Raw genomic sequence first — 13,374 nt, forward strand, 5'->3', positions numbered from 1 at the left:
TGTGGTTCCTCCTGCACTCGCTGGGGTTTTACCCCTGGGGAAGGCGGGGCAAGGCCTGCAGGGCGGAGAAGGGAGGAGGGGAAAAGGGGAAGGACAGTTTCCTTGTAATTAGTGCCCTCAGCCTTCACGGAAAACTGGAAAAGCAGGAACGGGAAGAGGAAATTCAGAGGGGGAAAAAAAAAAGAGGTGGAAACTGGAATTCCAACTCAACCCTTAAACTCACACTGCCACTTACAAACTGGGTCAAAGTAAATCACATTCTGTACGCTTTAGTTTTCTCATCTGCAAAATACTGAGGGTGTGCCAGGCGTGGTGGCACACTCCATCAATCCCAGCAGGCAAGCGGATTGATGGGAGTTCGAGGCCAGCCTGGTCTACAAGCAAGTCCAGGAGAGTCAAGACTACACAGAGAAATACTGGAAACCTACCCCCTCAAAAAAACCCAAAAAAATTAAAAAATACTAAGTGTGTGTGTGTGTGTGTGTGTGTGTGTGTGTGTGTGTGTGTGTACACGTACACATATACAGGTACAGACTGCATTGTTTCACCCATGAAAAACATTTAAGAAAAGTTGGCTTTAGACTGGTCATGCTGGCTCATGCCTTTAATCCCAACACTCAATGGTAGCAACAAGCTGGTCTCTGAGTTTGAGGCCAGCCTTGTCTACATATAGCCAGCCTGGTCTACATAGTGAGTTCCAAGAAAACCAGGACTGTATAGAGAACCTGTTGAGGGGGGAGAAGGGGAGGGGAGGGGAAGGGAGGAGAGAGAGAGCTTTTATATGAGATGTAACAAGTTCCATGGCAAAATGTGAGCTATCTAAATTTAAGTTGCCATTTTAAATACTCTAGGAATACAGATGAGTTCAAGGTCCCAATAAAATAAAGGTCTTTTATAGTAAATCCATGCACCTGTCTATTTACATATAGGCAGAGAAAGAGGGAGAGAGAGAGAAGGAAATAGAGAAGTTTTGTTTCGTTTTGTTTTGTTTTTTGGATTTTTTGAGACAGGGTCTCTCTCTGTGTTAGCCTTGGCTGTCCTGGACTCGCTTTGTATACCAGGCTTTGTAGACCACCTGCCTCTGCCTCCCAAGTGCTGGGATTAAAGACGTGCACCACCATGCCCGGCTTAGTATTTTTGACATTTAAAAAAGGGTGGGGGGTGAGGGGCTGGAGAGATGGCTCAGAGGTTAAGAGCACTGACTGCTCTTCCAGAGTTCCTGAGTTCAATTCCCAGCAACCACATGGTGGCTCACAGCCGTCTATAATGGGATCTGGTGCCTTCTTCTGGCCTGCAAGTGTACATGCAGGAAGAGCACTGTGTATGTAACAAATAAATAAATAAATCTTTTTTTTAAAAAAAGTTGGAGGGGAAGGGGGTCAATGAGATGACAAGACGATAAAGGCACTTGCCAAGCAAGCATGGCTGCCGGAGTTCCATCCAGACTCAGCCAAGTTGTCTTCTGACCTCCAAGTGTGTGGAGTTGCATAAGCATGTCCCCAATAATAGAAAAGTTAAAAGCTTTAAACCCAGAAATATGAATCTAATCATCTACTGAAGGGATGGATGGAAATCTTTCAGAGCGGCACCTTGCATAATATTTAGACTGTGTGTGTCCAAAATGAGCATCCTTCAATCTTCATGTCCCCAAATGTACTTGGAAAAGGAGGAAGGTAGTCGAATGCCCAGTTTATCTGTAAATCTCAACTTCTGCCAAGTCTCTGGCCGTGAGTTATCTCAGTTGATTAAGAAAATGTCTACAGGGCTGGAGAGATGGCTCAGAGCTTAAGAGCACTGTCTGCTCTTCCAGAGGTCCTGAGTTCAATCCCCAGCAACCAACCACATGGTGGTTCGCAAACATCTACAATGAGATCTGTTGCCCTCTTCTGGCCTACAGGCAGACCATTATATATATATAATAAATAAATAAATCTTTTTTTTTTTTAAAGAAAGAAAGAATAGAAAAGAAAATATCTACAGCACTCAGGGAGGCAGAGGCTGACAGACCTCTGCAGAGTCCAACAACAGCCTGGTCTACAAAAGCAAGTTCAGGACAGCCAAGGCTGCACAGAGAAAACCTATTTCGAAAAACCAAAAATAGCAAATAAAAGTAAATAAAGTGTGTGTGTGTGTGTGTGTGTGTGTGTGTGTGTTTATGCATATGTGCAAAATGAAAGTGCACACATATCATGGTCCATGTGTGGAGGTCAGAGGACAACTCTGTGAAGTCAGTTTCCTCCTTCCACCTTTCTATGGGTCAGAGGGATCAAACTTAGGTCATTTCGTTCGCATGGTGGGAGCCAATGGCCACTGAGACAGCTCACCAGCCTGATCTTCTGCTTTTGTTTTTGTTTTTGTTTTTAGATAGAACTCACTGTGCGCTCCATCCTCTTGCTGTTTCTCAAATGAAACGTTTTTGTTTCTTGTAACTGTAACAAGGGGCCCGGAGAGATGGCTCCATGGGTAAGTGCACATGTTATTCACACCGAGCACCTAGGCTTGGTCCCTAGCACCCACGGGGTGGCTCACAACCGTTGTTAACTCCAACTCCAGGGTGTCTGTCGCCCTCTTCTGTTCCCCTCGGGCACTAGGCACCAACACAGTATGCATGCATACACACATACAGGCAAAACATTCATACACATAAAATAAACATTTTTTTTAAAACTATAAAAAATAAATTACTAATAAATCAGCACCGCGAATCTCAAAGCCAGACACCAGGAGTGCTTCTTGTGTGACCCTACTTATGTAAAGTCATGGGAAATACTTATATGCATATATGACAGGACGGAGCTCAGTGGGGGTGTCCTGCACACGCATGAGGACTCTTTTTGGGAGTCTTAGACATCTTCTGTATCTTGATAATTGCAGTACTTTCATAAATGCATAATCATATGTCTTGGGTTTTGTTTGTTTGGTTTGGTTTGGTTTTTTGAGAAGGGGTTTCTCTGTGTGATAGCTCTGGCTGTCCAGGAACTCACTCTGTAGTCCAGGCTGGCCTAGGAGACCCTCCTGCCTCTGCCTCCCAAGTGATGGGATTAAAGGCGTGTGCCACCACCCACTGGGCCTAACCACGTGTTTTGGTAAAAGCATAAGAACAAATGAGGAGCCAGGTCTAGTGGCTGATGCCTACAATCCCAATACTCAGGAGGCAGAGGCAGGAGAATCGCTGTGAGTTCAAGTCCAGCCTGAGATATAGTTTGAGACCCTGTCTCAAAAACAAACAAAAAAGAGTGAGTGAGAGCAGGGTGTGTGGCACAGTAGTGTTGTGTTTGCCTAGCACGTGAGTGCTCACATGTCCCATCTCCCTCGCTGAGAAAGAAAACAGATGGAGTATTTTTAAATTTGTTTTGATAGATTGAATTGTGATCGTTGATTTACATGTATGACTGCTTGTGTGCATATGCATGTGCACTGTGTGCTTACATATAGTTGTCAGCCTCCATATGGGTGCTGGGAACACACACCAGGTCTTCGGTAAGAGCAGCAGGTGCTCTCAGCTGCTGACCTTAACCTCCTCTCCAGCCCCTCTGGAATATTGATCGCCTAAACCAAAGGTCAGCACACTTTTTCAGGAAAGAATCGCATAGAAACATTGGAGACCAAGCAGGATTTCCAGTCTCTGTTGCACTGAAGGTTAATTGTGTACATTTTCAAATGTACCTGGCATGGGGGGCACATGCCTTTGATCCCAATACTTGGGAGGCAGAGACAGTCAGATCTCTGAGAGCTTGAGGCCAGCCTGGCCTACAGAGCAAGTTCCAAGACAGCCAGAGCTACATAGAAAAACCCTATCTCAAATAAATAAATAAGTGGCAGAGCACTTGCCTAGCAAGCACAAGGCCTTGGGCTCAGTCCTAATATTCTTTGTTTCTTGTTTTGTTTTTAAGAGAGGGTTTCTCTGTGTAGCCTTGGCTGTCCTGGACTTACTTGGTAGACCAGGCTGGCCTCGAACTCACAGAGATGCACTTGCCTCTGCCTTCCTGAGAGCTGGGAGTGTGTCACCAGGCCAGGCATCCTAATATTCATTTCTGCATGGAAAAGCCACTTTGCTTGTTATTACTCTGGTTTCCATGTGTGTAAACTCTGGGTATTTCCAGTGCATGTGACAGGGATTTCTTTTTGTTTGTTTGTTTTGTTTTGTTTTTCGAGACAGGGTTTTTCTGTGTAACAGTCCTGGCTGTCCCTGGACTCACTTTTGTAGACCAGGCTGGCCTCGAACTCACAGCGATCCGCCTGCCTCTGCCTCCCAAGTGCTGGGATTAGTGTCAGGGATTTCTTAACAAACTAGACGTGGTTTCAAATCACCACTTGGCTTTGTGGGTAGCGAAGCTAAAGGAAAAGGGTGCGCGGCTCAGCCACTTCTTAAGCATCTCTGTGGTTTGAGACAGGAAAAAAACCAAAAACAAAAAACCTCAGTCCCCCCTGGCAGGCTGCTGGTCCTGCAGCGGTCTTGGTCTCCGGCTTCATCTCAATAGCCTTGTTTGTCTGCCCACCTCACCTCTGAGTAGCTGAAACTGGGTGAAGACAGAGAAGGAAAACGGAAAAAGTGTGCAAGTGAAAAAGAAGTTTCATTTTCATTGCTGAGGAGTTGGATGATGGATCACCAGGCTTAGATTTCGTGCAGGAGACAGCCGCTGTGGCCAGTGGGAGGAATGGGAAGGAGATAGGCAAGTGTGAGGTGAAAAGTCATCAAAAATAGCCTTTAGGGCCAATGAGATGGCTTGGTGGGTAAGGGCGCCTGCCACCAAGCCTTATGACCTGATTTCTATCACGGGAGCATACTTGGTGGAAGCAGAGAAGCAACTGCCACAAGTTGTCCTCTGACCCTCACATATACTGTAACACACACAGACAATCAGACTCTGATCCTCACAGGTGATTAATTAATCAGCTCATTGATTAGTTAATTTAAAAAAAAAATTTTTTTTTTTTTTTTTGGTTTTTTGAGACAGGGTTTCTCTGTGTAGCCTTGGCTATCCTGGACTCCCTTTGTAGACCAGGCTGGCTTCGAACTCACAGCGATCCGCCTGCCTCTGCCTCCCGAGTGCTGGGATTAAAGGTGTGCGCCACCACCACCCGGCTAAGAAAAATTTTTAATCCTTTTTTTTTTTTTTTTTTGGTTTTTATGTTGTTTTGTTTTGTTGAGACAGGATTTCTCTGTGCAGCCTTGGCCATCCTGCAACTCAATCTGTGGACCAGGTTGTCCTCGAACTCAGAGATCTACCTGCCTCTGCCTCCCAAGTGTTGGGATTAAAGGTGTGCGCTACCACCACAAAAGGGCATAAATCTTTTTTTTTTTTTTTTCCATTTAAGTAATAAGACCCAATATGAATGAGAGAGCTGCTGAGAGACAGAAACAAAAATGTGAGGCTACTCAGCGCTTGTTTGTTGGCCAGACAATGCCTACACAATTCCTATTTTCTTTCAAAAGGAAATGTTACACCAAGAAGCCCATGCCAGTACAGTATGTCCTGACTGTCCCAGCCTGTCACCTGTTCTGTCATGGTGGCTCAAGCCAGCCAAGTCTTCAGTTGGTAAGTGTTCAGCCCCGCTCTGACCCAAGCCAGGCCAGGCTAAGGTTTTTCCCTGGAATATTATTTATTTGTATTGTTTATTTTTAATCTTTTGCTTTGAGAGACAGGGTCTCACTCCATAACCAAGGCTGACCTTCACCCTCCTACATCAGCAAGGTATATGCTCTCGTGACCAATCTTTCCCAGGAATTTTAGAGCCAGAATTGAGCAAACAAGCTAGTTACTTGATGTACATCCAGAGTACAGTAGCCCAGACACTGAAGAAAGTCAGCCAAGCAGAGAGAAAAAAGAAAGACCAGATGCGAGTTGATGAACAGCCCCAGAGGTTTTGAAGTGTTGTCTCTTATTGTCCCTGGAACCCAGTCTCAATCTGTGCTTATCCTCTGGGGAACAGCCAAATATCTTTATTTTTCCCATTTTGGAAATCAAGTTCAAACTCACTTTCCATCACCGGAACCCAAGGGTCTCAGATAATACAGAGCAAATGTGTAAATTTCCACACTCAGGGTCATGACCCCAAAGCCTGGACCTGTTCCCAGTTAATTTGAGTGATGAGAGACTTCTAAACTGGTCTACCCGGAATAAGTCAAAGTCAAACCCCCTTTCATCTTTCTGGAAAAAGAATCCACAGTAACTCGGGGAAACTGGAGAAACAGGTCTGTCAACGCACTGAATCTTAAGGAATTTTTGTGTTGGTCCCTGTGAAGTAAAGGAAAATGTGCCCTTGGGAAAGCAGAGCTAGCAATAAGGAAATAAACCTCGGGATCTCCTCCATGGTATGTGGGGTGGGGTGGGGAGTGAGGGTTGGGGAGAGGTAGGATGGGGAGTGAGGCTGGGGTGGGGGTTGCCTCTTACCTGATTTGTTTTCTTTGGAAGCAGTGGGGTCTCAGGTTGAAAAGTTGTTTTTTGGGGGTTTACTTAGATTTGTTTTATTTACATAGATGTGTCTCTGCCAGCTCTTCGGTATGTGTACCACACGTTTGCAGTTGCCCATGAAGGCCAGAAGAGGGCACCAAATCTCCTGGTTGTGAGTAGCCTGATCTGGATGCTAGGCACTAGATAAATCAGCAAGTGCTCCTAACCACTGAACCATCTCACAAGCCCAGAAAAGGCGTCAGTGTTCGCACACAAGTCCAAGGACCATTCTTCGGTTAGACCAGCCTGCTGATGCCTAACACATAGATTCACATAGTTTACAATCTGTCTAAAATGCAGAAGGCTGAGAAGTCCCTCAAAAATGCATAGAAAGAACCCAGCCCGGTTCTCTATAAGAGCAGCAAGTGTTCTCAACAGCTAAGCCATCTCTCCAGTCCCGAATAGGCCACTCTTTAACTAGCACTTATTTCACAATGGTATGTGGTTTGGTTTGGGTTTAGGATGCTGACTTGAACCCAGGGCTGCATACATGCTAAGCACACACTCTACCATGAGGCTAACCCCACAGCTCCATCCTTGTTTTCTTAATAATAACGGAGTTCAATGAAGCCACATACACCACTTGAGGTAGTTTTTAAATGAGCAAATAGTTAAATCCTCACTCTTTAGACTACCTTTCTTTGACCAGAAAATTGACATTTTTTTAAAAAATTCTTTATTTATTTTTACATGTATGGGTATTTTGTCTGCATGTGTGTCTGTGCACCACATGTGTCTGGTAGCTATGGAAGCCAGAAGAGGATAGCAGATCCCCTGGGATGAATGTGACAAACAATGTAAGCCACCATATAGGTCCTGGGAATTGGACCCTTACCCCTGGAAAAGCAGCCAATGCTCTTAACTGATGAGTCATCTCTCCAGCCTAGGAAAGTAACATTTTAAGAAGTGAGTTGGTCCCAGGCTCTATTAAAAAATCTCCTTCATCTTTCTGGCTGTTATTTCTCTGGCAATTCTCCCAGCTCGTTTGTGCTTATCTGTCAAGTGTAGCAGTGGGGGTTGGTTAATTATCTCTCCCCCATTTTCTTCCCATCTGTATCTCTCTTGTCATTGCCTTCCCTCATTACCAGAGAGAGCAAAAGAATGCATTTGCCAGCTTTAAAAAAAAAAAAAAACTAAATTAAATTGATTTCCCCTTATACCTACTTACTCAGGAACGAAGCAAATGAATTAGTCTTTCTTAGCAGTTTAAACATGATTCAGAAGAATTCAGCTGCAGGAGAGCTCGTGTCGCTGCCCAGCCCACTGCACTGAGCTCAGAAAGAGAAAAGATGGGGACTGGCCATTCACTTAACCCACCCAAAACCAAATGTTCTGGAATGTCCTCACTGGAATTTTTGTTCTTCTGTTGTGTGTGTCGAAGGTCTTAGATGAGAGCACTTTGTTATGATTGTGACTGTTTTTCCTCATCTCGGTTTCTCACAATCTCATAAACATGAAGCAGAAAAGCCATCGTATTTCATCTGATGGGTAGACTCATGGTACACTTCCTCAAGTCCCTCTGGCTACATACTCAGCAGAGTTCACTTCTTGTATTATCTCATCATTGTTTTCTAAGACTTTTCTAAAATGGTAACTTGTCTACCTGTGTTCAAGGAGAGCATTTGTAAGGATGAAGTGATGGCTGTTTGCCTGGTGGTGCATGAGGCAATAAAATAAATGTGCAGCCAATGAAGGTAAGATGACACTTCCTCAAAGCAAACACGATTTCAAATAATAAAGGCAAGGAAGGCTCTTTGCATTCAACAAATGTCCTGACTATATCCCAGAGCACACAGAGGCATTTCTGAAGGCCGTCCTGGCTGGAAGAGTGAAATGCGAAGGTAAGCCGTTCAGAGGACCTTATTTGCAGTTGCGGAATCAGGCAACCCTTCACGTTATAAACGAGAGTGGGCATGTTGGTGTGCCAAGAGAGGAGAGTGGCTGTGCAAACAGAAAAGGGTGGAGGGAAGCAGAAATGAAGACCAAGGAGCATATTGACAAGTTCAAAGTCTCTCTCTTTGAAGGTGGGATGGGAAGACAGAGCCTGGCGCATGCCTCACCATCAGGTTAGCTCAGGTTCCTTTGTTGGTAAAGATCAAAGCAGCAGAAACATCATTGTCACGGGGACTGAAAGAGGAAGCCTGACTCTTCGTTCCCCGCTAACTCTTCAGAGGGTACAGTAAGCTTGGGTTTGCTGGTACAGAGTTTTAGCACATGTGACTCTACTTTGGTGTTTAGTCTAGTCCTTTGGGGACTGTGAGGAACTTAGTCCCAATCAGTGGCATTCTGTAGTATTAAATGACATCTACAAAGGAACAGCAGATTACAGAGGCACCGGGGAGATAGGAAGTGGCCCCACCTGTGGAAGACTCTACAGAGGCTCTTAAAATGTGAGGTATTCACTAACTAAATAAATGAAGAGACAAATGAGGAAATAATGTGTGAAGTTTTTGAAGTGTGTGCTCACGGATCCTCAATGCAGACTGCAGGTGAGGTGACGTGAGAGGCCTGTCAGAGCCTGGAAGAATAGCTTGAGGGAAGGCCTGAACACTCCTGGTGCTGTGTAACGGAGATTTTAGGGCCTGGAGAGACAGCGCAGTGGTTAAGAGCACTGGCTGCTCTTCCAGAGGACAGGAGTTCAATTATCAATACCCACATGGCAGCTCACAACCATCTGTAACTCAAGTTCCAGTGGATTCAATATCGTCTTCTGGTCCCCCTGGGCACACTTGTGTGTGTGTGTGTGTGTGTGTGTGTGTGTGTGTGTGTGTGTGTGTGTGTATGCAGAACATTCATGCATATAAAATGAAAACTAAAATAAAAATAGGCAGTGTATATGAGGGATGAGAAAAGGCTGAGAAAAGAATACCTTAAAAGTAAAAAATAAATAAATAAATAAATAAATAAGAATTCATTTGATTTTTGTCCCTGGTTCTTCCTGGAAGGAAAACAATTAAACCCTTGGAATTTCCCAAGTAATATGATGGGAGAATAGGTGGGCCTTGGTTAGAGCTCATTTTAAGCTTCTAACATCCTGGCAGGGAAGGAGACCGTTGCAGGAAGACCAGCTTGCACTGGAGAGGTTACTGGAGACTGAGTCCCATCATGTCTAAGTAATGAAAACAAAAACAAACAAACAAACAACAAGAAAACTCTATTATCAGGCTGAAAGAGCTTCCTGGGCAGGAAGCAGGCTGCTGTGCCAAGAATGGTAACATCTCGACTCCACAGGAAGAGGGCACACAAGCTCCATGTTAGGGACCCTGTCAGAGCTCACCCTACGCGTCTTCATTTGGCGGATCGTGATGTCCAACATTCATAACAAAACTGGAATAGTGTGTACAATCATGACTATGCCTGAGAGATTGATTGGTTCCAGACTCTCCAGACCACCACTGGGGGCTCTGATGTATAAGCCCTTTCTTTCCACATGACCTACACACACTCTTTTGTATCCTTTGAATCCCCTCCAGACTACTTTACAATAAATACTTAGGACATGGACAGCCAGCTACAGAAGCTCACTTCTGAGTCTGGTAAGCTTTTCTAGCAAACTATTGAATCCGAGGCAGTTGTGAGGATCCCCAATTTTGTAGCCGTGTGTGTGTGTGTGTGTGTGTGCGCGCGCGCGCGCGCGCGCACATGTGTGTGTGTCTCACACACACGTACATAATCTGTGTGTGGAATCTGCATGCAAGTGCAGGTGCCAGCAGAAGCCAGAGGCATCAGATCCCCTGCAGCAGAGTTATAGGTGGTTGTTTGCCACCTGGAGAGGGTACTGGGAACTGAACTCAGGTCCTCGGCTCTTAACCTCAGAGCTCTGTCTCCAGCCCTTGACTTATAAATTCTTTTTTAAAAATTAGAAACAGAAGCCGGGCGTGGTGGCTCATGCCTTTAGTCTCAGCACTCAGGAGGCAGAGGCAAGCAGATCGCTGTGAGTTCGAGGCCAGTCTGGTCTACAAAGTGAGCCCAGAATAGCCAAGGCTACACAGAGAAACCCTATCTCGAAAAACTTAAAGAAAATAAAATAACATAAAATATGAAACAGATTTCAAATCCGGACTTTCAAATTCAAAGACCTCAGCAGTGGAAAGTCATACAGTGGTGACTGTCATCCCAGCATAAAAAGCATTACTCTGCCTCATTAGCAATGCTGATGTCATAGGACCTGCATCACACAGCTTGACTGGCTTGTGCCAAAGAGCCAAAGCTTTCCTTGGAAGATTAAAAGGCAGCATGGGAGACGGAGACTTGCCCGTTGCTAGTTCACAAGCCTCAGATGTTTAACTAACTGATTCACTGGAGCAGGTTTTCAGTGTCTCTCCAGAACACCAAGCCGCTTGAACTCAGTGTCTACCATTCCTGCAGCATATGTTTGAATAATCTGGGGGGTGTTCTACAGAAGATGCCGATCATGGCTTCCTCTGTGACCTTCCACTTAATTATCACTACTGAATCCTTAATGCCTTAAACATACACAGCACAGCTTTTGCTTCCAAGTCAGTGGCTTAATAAATGTCAATGTACACATTAAATTATGCTCATCTTTAATATATTTTTTGAGCAGTCAAAAGTATATTAAAAATTAAAATAAAATTAATTTCCACCTTCTCGTTCTTATAACATAATGTCATTTTATACCACACTGTCATGTTCTGTGAACTGACATTTTGCTATGAATTAATGAGCTCAGTCATTTATTTACTGCCTCTGCTATTATCCATGATGTTTTCAATTGCTATAAAAGTCCATATGTCAGCCAGGTGTGGTGGCTCACGTCTGTAATCCCAGCACTCTCGGAGGCAGAGGCGGGTGGATCACTATGAGTTCGAGGCCATCCTGGTCTGCAAAGTGAGTCCAAGACAGCCAAGGCTACACAGAGAAACCCTGTCTAGAAAAACAAAACAAAGAAACCTCATCCACCGTGTCGTGAGAACCAAGGCAGTTAGATGAACTGTGCTGGGCGGATTTTCTTCTGAATGAGATCGTGTCATAATGACAAAATACTGAATCGGTATCTCTAAGATGCCAGCTAGCCTCACTGGGGTCCATGATAGTGGGCTTGTGAAATTTGCAATATCAGAATGCATCCAGGGAAGTCCTAGCCTCCTGGCCTTGACTAGCTGAAGGCCTGGTAACCATTTGCATCCAGGGAGCCCATAGCATGTTGGGTGCCACCTGTAGGCTTTGACCTTTTCCAAACCTACTTTATTTGGGGTTCTTTAATGCTTACACCTTCCTTCCAACCTACCTACCCTAGATAGGAGAGAAAAGAGGTTAATGGGAACAGGAGAAGTAGACCTTTTTAGGCTCAGTTCCTGGGAGCGATTCCCCTGGCATAGTCAGCAGGATTTCAGCAGACCAGCAGTTCGCCCAAAGTTACTGCTAGAACCTGGAACAGCAGCTGGAACCTGGTGCCTCGAAGCAGTCTCTGGAGCAGTTCTCTCTGGGAGTGTCTCAAAGTGGAGCAATGAAGAGCCAAACAATACCAAGACCCAAAAAGCCCTAGTTGCCTCCTGTTTTGGATATATATATATATTCTCAGAGTCTGTACTAAGGTGTGTTTCAGGTGGTAAAAACCAAGCCCCTGCACGAGGTGGTTTGTCTTCTAAGTGGATAAACATCACCTGGTCTCTACAAGTCTGTTCCCCATCCCATACGTGGGGTCAAAACAAAAACATGTATACATCCACTACACCCAGTTTTCTAGACTTTTCTAGAGAATGGTCTTCATTTCTTGGCCATTCTCAAGTTAGCAAGACCCTTCTGTTGCTGGGGTGGGTGTGGGTGGGGGGGTCATATGCTGGGATCTCAGCACAGAAGCGGGAGCGTCAGGAGTCTTCTAGGTTACTTCTGCTTCAGCTATAGTAAAATACCTGACAAGAGCAACTGAAGAAAGCAAGGCTTTATTTTAGTTCACAGTTCATGGGTACAGTCCATCAGGGTGGGGAAGTCATGGCAGCTGGGCCCATTGCATCCACAGACGTGACTTCCAGTGCTGTGCTCACATCCTCCTTTATCTTCAGCTCAGACCCTGTCCAGATAATGGTTCCATCTGCCTTTAAAGTGGGTCTTTCACGTCGGTGAACCTCATCTGGAACTGGAGATACAGTGAGTCACCTGATGGGTGCCAGAAACTTCTTAACCACTGCGCCACCTCCATCCCCACGATCCCTCGGTTCTTATCCACTGTTTCCTTCCTGTCCCCTTGGACCTGACACTCAGGACTGCTTTCCCATGTCCCTGCTTCTTCCTTGGAAGACCCTTTAGGAATCATTCACTCTCCCAGCTGGCCTTGCTTCTCCTACTAAGCAGACCAAGGCAGATATGAGTAATTTGCTTTGGGGAACCAAGGGGAATTTTGTTTCTTCTTTTGTTTAGACTCTTCTTACACACACCTTTTTATTTTTTTATTAATTTATTCATATTACATATCAATGGTTATCCCATCCCTTGTATCCTCCCATTCCTCCCTCCCTCCCATTTTCCCCTTACTCCCCTCCCCTATGACTGTGACTGAGGGGGACCTCCTCCCCCTGTATATGCTCATAGGGTATCAAGTCTCTTCTTGGTCACACACATCTTTTTAAAGACCTAGTGTCTCCTTCACTGATGAGGGACGTTGCGCATCTCAGGCTCCTCTTGCAAACCCCTGTGAAAGTGAGCAGGGTTCTGGCTCATCCAATTGCAGCCCGCATCAGAGAACAGGACCCGATGTTGGAAGGCTCTGCTTGGGAGAGCTCTTTTGTCATTTGATACTTTCTACCAAGAGACCAACGCTATAAAAAATGCAGAGGCGACAGGATTCTACTTGTTCATGTTCTAGAAGCCTTTTAAAGGAACCATATGCCGTAATTATCCCAACCAGTCCCCAAAGCTGTGGAGAAGCTGGGAAAACAGAGAACTTAATGCTTCCAAA

Source organism: Acomys russatus, chromosome 1, assembly GCF_903995435.1.
Source record: "Acomys russatus chromosome 1, mAcoRus1.1, whole genome shotgun sequence".
Lineage (NCBI taxonomy): Eukaryota > Metazoa > Chordata > Mammalia > Rodentia > Muridae > Acomys > Acomys russatus.